Source organism: Nelumbo nucifera, chromosome 1, assembly GCF_055504915.1.
Source record: "Nelumbo nucifera cultivar China Antique chromosome 1, China Antique-T2T, whole genome shotgun sequence".
Classification (NCBI taxonomy): domain Eukaryota; kingdom Viridiplantae; phylum Streptophyta; class Magnoliopsida; order Proteales; family Nelumbonaceae; genus Nelumbo; species Nelumbo nucifera.
Genome location: NC_142649.1, coordinates 101,617,301 through 101,628,730, shown reverse-complemented (window position 1 = coordinate 101,628,730; position 11,430 = coordinate 101,617,301). Strand labels below are relative to the sequence as shown.

General features: G+C 40.4%; 1 pseudogene; it reads left to right on the top strand.

Annotated features, from left to right (window-relative positions):
* Positions 1 to 2,359: 2,359 nt before the first annotated feature.
* LOC104611982 (putative receptor-like protein kinase At1g11050) lies at positions 2,360 to 6,242 on the top strand (annotated as a pseudogene).
* Positions 6,243 to 11,430: the final 5,188 nt, after the last annotated feature.

Below are 11,430 nucleotides of genomic sequence, written 5' to 3'. Positions count from 1 at the left end.
CTTCAATATTGACCTTCAAAATGCCTACAGGACCCGTCTTGGGAGCAATCATTGACATTCATTTGAATTGGTGCACTTTCAAGTAATCTTGGATGCACTATCCACACTCTACCCACAAGACATTACAGCTGGAACATTGAGGGCCTCTTCGTTTTTTGGATTTTGAGAGGGGGAAAGTTAAAGTTTTTATTGATTAAGAAACCTATCTTTTTTTTTTTTTTCAGATTTATGTGGGAATAGGAAAAAATTATTTTCCTGGGCATCACTTTCATCTCACCTAGGAGAAAGTTACCAACACTTGGATGGGACAAAAATGTCCTTTTTAATAATGGATTTTAGTAAACTGTTTTATTTACCTGAAAAATAAAAGAACATAGACAAATGCATTTACCCAAATAAGTGCATTTATCTGGATAAATAATTTATCAAATACGAACAAGGCCTTAATCTACTACCCACACCATACCCACAAGACATTACACTACATCACCAATGCCTTGAGCCAGGATCCCGGATCTCCTACCCACAAGAACCCTGCCCACGTTTATTGTGGCCACACATGGAGAGCATCTCATCCTCTGCATAGTATTATGCAGGGGGAGATGTTCCCAATTCATGGGGGGTGGCGTATTGTGATTAGGCGTGGGCAGGAGATCCGGAGTTGGATCTCCTACCCACTAAAACTCTGCCCATCTGGCATCTAACTAGGGCCGGAAGTTGGAAATATCTTCATGGGGAGATATTCCTAATATTCAGCTGGATGCCTGTGATTGCAGCATGGCAGAGTTTCTGTGGCAGGAGATTCCGAGTGTTGTGGTTAAAAGATCCAGAGTACTTGTAAATCATGGTTTTCAAAACTGGACCGGACCAGACAGTTGGACCAAAAAACCGGGAACCGGTCCCGTGACTGGTTTTGTTTTACCCCAGAACCGTTATATCGCAAAAAATCATTGATTTAGTCAACAAACCACTGACCCGAGCGATTGAACTGTCTAATGGTTTTGGCCCTTTTTATTTTTATTTTTTTATTTTTTTGTCAGAATGAACCATCTGTTTGGTTTGAACAATCAAACTGTTTGACCTGAGAACCTGACCCTGTTTGATGTATCATCCAGTTTTAAAAACCTTGCTGTAAAGAATTAAACATGGTATAATAAGCTTATTCCTCAAATGGGCTGCTTGGGCTCTTGGCCCTATTCAAAATTTCAAAAGGGGCAATTTAATTGATTGGGCTGGGCTTGATTCCCATAAATCAATAATAGTTTGTGCTTTATGATATATTGGCTCTGTCAAGTTGTAATAAAATGTGACTAACGTAGAGGTGATCATGTGCTGGGTCGAGCTCGGGTTTTCTACAGGGTAGTAAGAACATCATGGCCTGCCTGAGCCCAGCCCGACCTGCACCTCAGGCCCATAATGTATGTCTAGGGCATCTAGACTTGCCTGCATATATCAATCAATATATATTTTTAAAAAACCTAAAACTTAAGTATAAATTTATATTTAAAATGGGCCTAGTCTCTGCAAAAAAAAAAAAAAAAAAATCTACCCAGTATTGAAATTTCTTGGATAGGTCAGGCTGGGCAATGCAAACCCAGGTAGAAAATTTCACCCCTAAGGCTATGTTTGGTTTGAAGGAAAAAATAGGAAAAGGTAGGGAATCCTATATAAAGTTTGTATGGATTTTCCTACCTTTTCCTTAAAATCAAACACAGCCTAAACAAAAGGCAAACTCATCCTACTTATAGTTATACATAGAATTAATTTTGAAACCATCAATACCTTTGCTAAATCCCATCTTACACATCTCTATTGTAAAACGTGCTAGTTTCAAAATTTGATTTTATCGAAATTGATATTCTTGGCGTGTTACTAATTTCTTTTGTGTTCAATTTATTTATTTTTAAATAATGTATTTGGATCTATTTTGATAGGATTGTAAATTATAATTATTTTATTTTATTTTTGTAAATGGAATGAAATAAAAATAAAAATAAAGAATTGACATCATAAAATAAATTGGTAGGGAGTGGGGTCCATGGGGGATGGTGATCATGGGCTAGGCTAGGCTTTTATTTTTTTTCAAAAAATTAAAATTAAATAAAAATAAAAAATAAAAGGGTAAATCTCTTAAACTATCCCTACTATTTAGCGTAATGACACGCGATACCCCTATTGTTTAGCTATTGTCTTGCATTACCCTTAAGTTTTCTAACAATTGTCATTGCCGTTAAGTGCTAACGGCCCTCTTCTTCCTCTTCAATGGAGCAGGTTTGTTTCATTTCCATCGAGACCAATGCCGGTACCGGTACCAGCAATAGCAACGGTGTTCACAGAAATTACAAAGAGAGAGAGAGAGATGGGGTTTGAATTGTTGCTTCTAACAATGGTGCTTCTGTGCTCTGCAGTTAATTACAGTGTAGTCTCAGTCGCCAGCAACACCTCTACATGCCCCATGAACATGGGCTATGTGAAAGTCCCATGGGACTCCTCATCGTGCTCGAGCTTCCCAAGGAACAACACCAACTACTGCCAGACTCTGCTCAGCCTCTTCGGCATCGCTGTGTCTGCACGCCTCAAGTAGACCTCCCTCTTCCTCTGCCTACATATCCAACTTCCGGTCCAAGTTGGATTCTCTATCTCTCCCTTCTGATCTCGCCTCAATCTGCTTCAGCCCAAGCCAGTTCGTTGCAAGCCACCAACTCTGTGATGGTATTAATACTAAACAAGACTGGCTCGACAAGCTTGGGCCCTCCACTGCACTCGACACGGCGTGCCAATCCGATCTCAGCATCGGCACCGCTAGCGATGCCTGCGTCGCTGTTGGGTTCAAGGTTCAGGCCAGACTAGTTTCCATCGATGGCAATAAAACCCATTCCGTTGATTGCTTCTATCTCACAGTTCTCTGTGCTACTGCCTTTGTGAATGAGTATGGACCCGAGAGCACGCAAGCTGCCTGTATATTTGGGCTGCCACTGGCCATATCTAGAGATAGCAAGAAGCACCCGACTCTTGTTTTTGCTTTGACTGGTGCTGGAGCTGCTGCTTTCCTTATGTCTTGCTTTCTGGGTTTGTATCTCTGGATCAAGCGGTGGAGGAGGAATGCGGCTAATTTGGAAGAGACCAGCTCCAAGCGCTGGCTATGACCCAACACTGTGTCAATCTGGTTCAAGATCGGGGAGCTTGAGAAGGCTACAGATAATTTCTCACAAAAGAATTTGATTGGACATGGTGGGTTCAGTGTTGTTTACAAGGGGGCCTTATTAGATGGAACTCTTGTTGCTGCGAAGAAGATCATAGAACCAGATTTTCAAGGGGATGCAGAGTTCTGCAATGAAGTTGAGATCATTAGCAATTTGAAGCACTGGAATCTGGTCCCCCTCAGAGGCTGCTGTGTGGCTGATGAGACTAATGAAGAGAGAGGAAAACAAAGGTATCTTGTGTATGAATTCATGCCCATTGGGAACCTTGATGATCATCTCTTTTACTCATTCAATGATCATAGCAATAGTATCCAACAATCTCTCAGTTGGCCTCAGAGAAAGAGAATAATCTTGGATGTGGCCGAGGGGCTTCTGCTTTGCTCTCTGCAGGTCTGCGTTGGATTAGGAATCGAAGAGACAATCGGTGGAAACCAACAGCAACAACCCTATCATGGGAGACAGGGTTCTTACTACAACTCCACCGTCCACTAGCTTCGATTTGATATTTTTATAATTTTTTTTCACTGGAAAATCCAAAAGATCTCTACGACAGGTGCTGGCGGTGCTGCTAGCAGCCGCTCAAAACCATTGAATTTAGTGGAGTTCAAACCCTTTAGGACTCAAGGGAAGTTCAACTCAGATGAGCTTCTAGCTGAGCTCAACAATGGCGGAAAAGAACATTTCTACCTCCATTTCCATGGCTCCTCTTTTCTTGCTCTTCTTTTGCTTCTCTGCATTGTCTTCACCACAGACTGGAGCTTTTGGGTTTGAAAGGTTAGGGTTTTAATGAACCAGCATCTCTTTCCCTTTTCTCTATTTTATTTTGAAAATTTGAAGAAGTCACTAGCGAAAGTGGTTAGATACAGACGATGAGAGTGGTGGTGATGGCGGTGGAGAAACAGGGAGTGGAATGGTTGCAGAGTGGTTCACTATAGCTGATGCAGGGGAGAGGGATGGTGAAGAAGAAGGGAGAGGGACGAAGGGCAAAATTGGGTTTTGAAAAAAAAATTATATATCACGTGGTGTCACGTGTGTATGACTTTTGATGGAACATTAACAGATATTAACGACAGGGGTAGAGCTAGTCAATTGTCAGAAAACTTAAGGGTACCACAAGATAATAGCTAAACAGTAGGGGTACCGCGTGTCATTACACTAAATAGTAGGGGTAGTTTAAGATATTTTACCCAAAATAAAAGGAACTTGAAATCATAAAATAAATTGGTGGAGAGTGGGGTCCATGGGGGATGGGGAACATGGGCTAGGCCAGGCTTTTTATATTTTTTTTCAAAAAATTTGTGGAAAGGCAAAGAACACCGACAACATAGAGGACTCAAGCTCATCTAGACAAAAGAACACCAACAACCCAGAGTACTAGGGGTGTCAATGGACCAGTTTTGGGTTGGACTCCATCCAAATCAAAATTCATTTGTACGGATTGGACGGACCAATAAGACATCTTGAATTTGGATGGACTGGATGGACCATTGTGATATATTGGATTGGACCTGGTCCGTCCATAATGAATTTATATTGGATTGAGCCAATATCTGATCCATTGATAGAAGATAAGAGCATAGGTGTCAATGGACTAAGTTTGAGTTGAAACCAATCTAAATTAATAGGAATTTGAACATATTGGATAGTCTTTGGACCGGTCCAAAATGGTCCAAAATATTCATTGGACTGGATTGGACCAAGTCCATTTGTAGTGGACTCACATTGGACTGAACCAGATTGGACCAAATCCAGTCCAATTGACACCCCTACAGAGCACTCAAGCTTGTCTAGGCAAAAGAACACCGACAACACAGAGCACGCAAGTTCCTCCTCCTCCTCCTCATCTTTTCTCTCTCTCTCTCTCTCTCTCACACACACCTCAAAGGCTCAAATGTAGAGACACCAATCACTAATGCACTCTCTACTACCCAGGATCCAACCTCACTACTTCCTCACATTCCCTTATGGCCTCGCCCTATTAAGGAAAGCTCTCTAGAAGGTAACTCCACAAGACTGGCAGTTACCAATGGAGGCTCTCAGTCCAGAATAGCAGCTGCTAATAACGGATCTTTAGCAGTTGCCAATGAAAGATCTCCTCCAAGAAAAGCAGTTACTAATGAAGGCTTTCACACAGATTTAGCAACCACTAAATTAGAGAGAAGAATATCAATCTTTGTACATAGGCAACTGCCTACTCTATTCTTAGTTTCTTTCATTATTCTTTGATCTTTGTGTATATATACTATACCCATCTTAGGCTGGTCGACAGGTCAAGTAATACAACAATTCTTTAATTTTGTACTTTCTCTCTTCTACAATTTTATATTGGTATCAGAGCTTATGGCATTACACAGTGCTGATTCGTTTGAAGCTACGAGCTCTAACTCTTATGATCTTCAAAACATGACTACTATAGTAGCCATGAACTCCATTCCCAACATTTCTCCATATTTCACTATCAAGCTGAATGGAGAAAATTTTCTTCTATGGAGGGCTCAACTTCTGCTAGTTCTCAGGGCCTACAAACTGATGGGCTTGATTGATGGTTCGGCCAAGGCACCACCAGAGGAAATTTTAGATCCCAATGATGGTAGTAAGAAAATTCTTAACCCAAACAATTCTTCATGGGTGCAATTGGACCAACTCGTTTTAAGTTGGCTTGTTGCATCTCTGACAGAGGGCGTATTAGCCCAAGTTGTTGGGCAGTCTACTGCAGCCGAAGTCTGGAGTGTTCTAGAGAGGTCATTTTCTTCTCACTCACAATCTAGGGTGCTACGACTAAGGTGGTAGCTATAAAATCTTAAGAAAGGCAATTTATCCATAAGTGAGTATGTTTAGAAAGCAATAACTATTGCAGACAATCTGTCTGCTATTTCTAAACCAGTAGCTAAGGAAGACCTTGTTCTATATGTTTTATCTGGACTAGAAAGTGAATATGAATCTCTCATCACTACTATTACTAATAGAACTGACATTGATCAGTTAGGCATCAATGATGTTCTTGGTCTACTGCTTAGCCATGAATCTTGGCTTGTTTAACATAATTTTTCTAGAGAAGCTCCCAATGCCAATATAGCTACAAATAACAATAATAATGGCAAGAATAGCAATAAAAATTCTCAGTTTCAGAATAACAAAGGGAACTATGGCCACAATAGAGGCAAGGGGTGTTGCAATCAGTCTGGACGAGGACAAGGTCGAGATAGAAGTAATACAGTTGTTTGCCAGGTATGTAACAAACCTGGCCACAGTGCACTCTAATGCTACAAACGGTACGATCTCTCGTATCAAGGAGAACATAACAATACTTCTCCAGATCCTGCGGTTGCGTTTCATTGTGGTATGTCTTCCTACAATGGCTCAACAACTAATTTCAACCCTGCTTGGTACCCTGATAGTGGAGCAACTCATCACATGACTCCAGATGCTGATAACTTACAGAACAAGTCTAAATTTTTGGGTATGGACCAAGTGAAAGTTGGTAATGGTGAAAGTTTGACAATTAAGAGTATTGGTTATTCTTCATTAAATTATGATCATTATCAGTTTAATATGAAAAATATTTATCATATTTCTGCCCTAACAAAGAATTTGATTTATGTTAGCAAATTTACAAGATATAATAATTTAGTATTTGAATTTCACCCAGATTTCTTTTTATTGAAGGATCGTATGGGGAGAATTTTACTTAGAGGACCCAGTAGAGATGGACTTTATCAGTTCTCAGGAGCCAATGATGACAAAGAAAAATCAGTTGAAGCACTTGTTGGAGAAAGAGTCTCTTTCCAGGATTAGCATCATCGCTTAGGACATGCATCGTTGAAAATATTTAAATTAGTAATTTCTAAATTTGGTTTATCTTATTCAAGACATATGAATGATCATTTTGTTTGTGAGGCTTGCCAGTTAGGCAAAGCACATCACTTAAATTTGCCAATTTTTTCTAGTAATGTCTCTCGGCCTCTAGAGCTATTTTATTCAGATGTGTGGGGACCCGCCTTAGTTTTGTCTACAAAAGGGTATAAATATTATGTTTTGTTTATGTGTTTGATGCTTTATCCACTTGAAAGTTTTCTTCGATTTATCCACTTGAAAGGAAATCAAATGTGTTTGATGCTTTTGTTAAATTTAAGAGATATGCTGAAAATCTATTTTCTATTAAAATTAAGATGTTTCAAAGTGATTGGGGAGGAGAGTTTCGAAAATTATCCCCCTTCTTGGATGGTGAAAGAATTTCACACAATGTGAGTTGTCCTCATACTCATGAGCAGAATGGAAATGCCGAAAGGAAACGTTGGCATATTATTAAGTCCACTCTCTCTACTGGCGTCCTCCTCTCTCCCCAAATCCTTTTGGGTCGAAGCTGTAGAAACTACAGTGTTTCTTATTAACCGGTTGCCTACTCTAACACTTGGTAGTCTCTCTCCTTATGAAAAGTTGTTTGGTAAAAAATCTGATTATTCTATATTACAAAGTTTTGGTTGTGTTTGCTATCATTTTATTCGACCATATAACAAGCACAAGATGGACTATAGATTTGTTAGATGCATTTTTGTTGGATATAGTTCCTCTCATAATGGGTACAAGTGCTATAATCCGATCACTTCACAAGAAATTATTGCAAGACATGTGGTTTTTTATGAGAAACAGTTTCTAGGACTCTCTCAAGAGAAGAATTTTTTTGAACCTCGGAATTCGACACCAGTCACCCTGCTACCCATTCCTTCAGCCACTGATGCGCAGGAGAATGATATCCCCTCTCATGATTCTCCATCTCTTGAACAAGGTATAACTGCAAGTTCATCTTCCACTGATATTAATGAGTCTTTATCTCATGATGATAATCAGACAGCTCAGCCACGACAGAGAACATGACTGATTCAAGATATTCTTGACACCAGACCTACTGTTCCTACTCCGGCTATACTGACACATTCTATGACTACTCGTTCCATGAGTTTCCACCATGCGCAAATTGTCACAAGGTATCTGTTACCTAAAGGACTACTTGCAGATGGTAGTCAGAATGATGTAGAACCAACTTCCTACTCTTAGGCATTCAAGTCTGCACACTGGCGCACTGCTATGGCACCTGAATTTCATGCTCTCATACAGAATGGTACGTGGCAGCTTGTTCCTTATAATTCTTCTATGAATGTTGTTGGATCTAAGTGGGTTTACAAAATTAAAAGAAAACCTGATGGTTCTATGGAACGATACAAAGTCAGACTAGTAGCTTAGGGTTTCTCTCAAGTTCCTGATGTCGACTTCACTGATACTTTCAGCCCTATTATTAAGCCAGCCACTATCCGAACGATTTTATCTTTGGTCACCTCACAAAGATGAGACATTAAGTAGTTGGATGTTCACAATGCCTTTTTGAATGGATTTATTCAAGAAAATATTTATATGAAACAACCCCGGGGTTTTGAGGATCAGACACATTCAGATTATGTCTACAAGCTTAAAAATGCTCTTTATGGTCTTCGTCAAGACCCTCGGGCTTGGTTCTCTCGACTTAGTAGCAAACTTCATGATCTTGGTTTCAGAAACTCTCAGTGTGATCCCTCTCTCTTCATCTACACCAAAAACAATATTTCTCTATATATTTTGGTTTATGTCAATGGTTATTGTTACTGGTTCTTCTGTTGCTCATGTTTCTCAACTCATTTTGGATTTTTCTCGAAGTTTCTCTCTTAAGGATCTCAAATCTCTACACTATTTTCTTGGAATAGAAGCTCATTGAGACAAGATTGGACAGTTTCTTTTTCAAAGGTGTTACGTTCTGGATCTCCTATAGAAAACTAATCTGGTAAGCTTTAAACCCTTGACCACGCCTATGGATCCCACCTCTAGATTATCTAAATTTCAAGGAGACCCACTTTCTGATCCTACTCAGTATCGCAACATTGTTGGGGTCCTGCAGTATGTGGCACTTGCACGTCCAGATGTGGCATTTGTGGTGAACAAGGCTTGTCAGTTTCTTCCGAAGCCGACCAATGATCATTGGACGGTAGTGAAACGCATTCTGTGTTATCTCAAAGGTATAGTTGAGCATGGGCTATTTTTTTGCATCTAATTCTCTTGGGTATTTTGTTGCTTTTTCAGATGCTGATTGGGCTGATTGCCCTAATGACCGTCGGTCTACTAGCAGCTACGGTAATTTTCTTGGGTCTCATTTAATCTCCTAGAGTGCGAAGAAACAACCTACCATTGTTTGTTATAGAACTAAAGCCGAATTTCGCTTATTAGCTAACTCCACAACAGAATTACTGTGGCTTTAGTCTCTACTACGGGATTTTGGCATTCGTCAATCTGTTCTGCCTATTCTTTACTGTGATAATATTGGTGCCACGTACCTGGCAGCACATCCAATGTTTCATGCTTGTACCAAGCACATCGAAGTGGAATTTCATTTTTTGCGTGATCATATTCTCCGTAAAAATCTGGATGTTCGATATATCTCTACTGATGATCAATTGGCCGATATCTTTACCAAACCTCTTGCTCCGGTTCGGTTTGGTTTTCTCCGGTCTAAGCTTCATGTGCTTTCAGCCCAGTTTCGCTTGAGGGGGCGTATTTTGGAAAGCTCTCCAGAAGAAAACTCCACAAGACTGGCAATTACCAATGGAGGCTCTCAATCCAGAATAACAACTACTAATAAAGGATCTTTAGCGGCTGCCAATTGAAGATCTCTTCCAAGAAAAATAGTTACTAATGAAGGCTCTCACACAGATGTAGCAACCACTAAATTGGAAAGAAGAATGAATTAGCAACCTTTGTACATAAGTAGCTGCCTATTCTATTCTTAGTTTCTTTTATTATTGTTTGATCTTTGTGTATATATATTATACCCATCTCAACCTGGTCAATAGGTCAAGTAATACAACATTTTTTCTTTTTTATTTTTTACTTTCTCTCTTCTACAATTTTATCTCGCCCAACCTCTCAAACCTATTAATGTCGCTGCTGGGTTGCTCTAACATGCCGCATTGTCTAGAGACATGGAAATGGCTTGATCATACAAATAAAGTGCTTATGCAAAGTTTCTTCTTTTGTATTGCTCATTGCCGACCCTCTTAATCTCCTTTGGATTTGAGGTCACCATCGCCCATTTCACCATCATTAAATGTCACCAAGAGTAGAGCTCCAATAAGCCATGCCCGTTTTCAAAATCCTGCTAGAGGGGCAAATGTTCCTACTAGGAAGAACATTCATATCCGGTGAATTAACCGAACTACCACCACTACTACCAATGACGCTTCCACTTGAGTCTATTAATGGGGCACTGCCAGAATTGGATCTCTTGTAACTCAGCTTGGAATTACGAGCCGTGGCAGCAGATCGGACGCTCTCGGAGGTAGTTGGGCTGCTCTCGCTCGAGCTAAAGAGCTCATCGAAATTATTGTTCCCACCTCCATTAGACCTCTTCACAACTAGGTTGTTCTAGTCTTTCTAGAAATAGAGCTAGAGGAACTAGATGATGGTTTAATCTGCCCACCTCCATCGAAGTTGCAATATGCCCATTAGGCTTTGAGGGAGGAGACTATCGAAGTTGTTATCGTGAGAGGCGATCTTCTGTTTGTTGTTTTTTTGGTTCAGAAGGTAATGTATAAAATGGGAAGTTGGGAAGTGGTGATAGGCGATTCAAAGAGGAGGATTTTAACGAGGGTTTAGAGCTACGAGTCGCTTAGCCGACCTATGAGATATGTGTGGAAGGGTGTACTGTAGCAGATAGATGATCAAGTAATCGTTGGGCAGTAGCGGAAGCCCGTTCTTGCTGATTGTTTGTGTTTGTCGCTATCGCTGTTGTTTCTTCCACTGCCAATCATCTGTCGTTACCACACAAACAACTGGCAACCGCTAAATGGTTTAGAGCAAGAGAGGGGAGATCAGACTTCAGAGCAAGGTTCACCATCGGTTCTGTTCAGTGCATGGTTTTTAAAAATGAACCGGTGACTGAACCGATCAGGGGTCTGGTTACCAGTTCGAACAGTCTGACCGTTCGACCTGAATGGCCAACTCGTTCTGAGAAATAAATAAAAAAAAATTGGAAAACGGTCAAAATGGTTTGAACGGTTAACCAACCGGTTCAGCGGTTTGCTGACCAAAATCAATGGTTTTGGGGAAAAAGGCAGTTTTGGGGGAAAACAGAACCGGTCATTCCCAGTTTTTCTGGTCCGGCCTGGTTTTGAAAACCATGGTTCGGTGTCATGAGCTTGAAGAA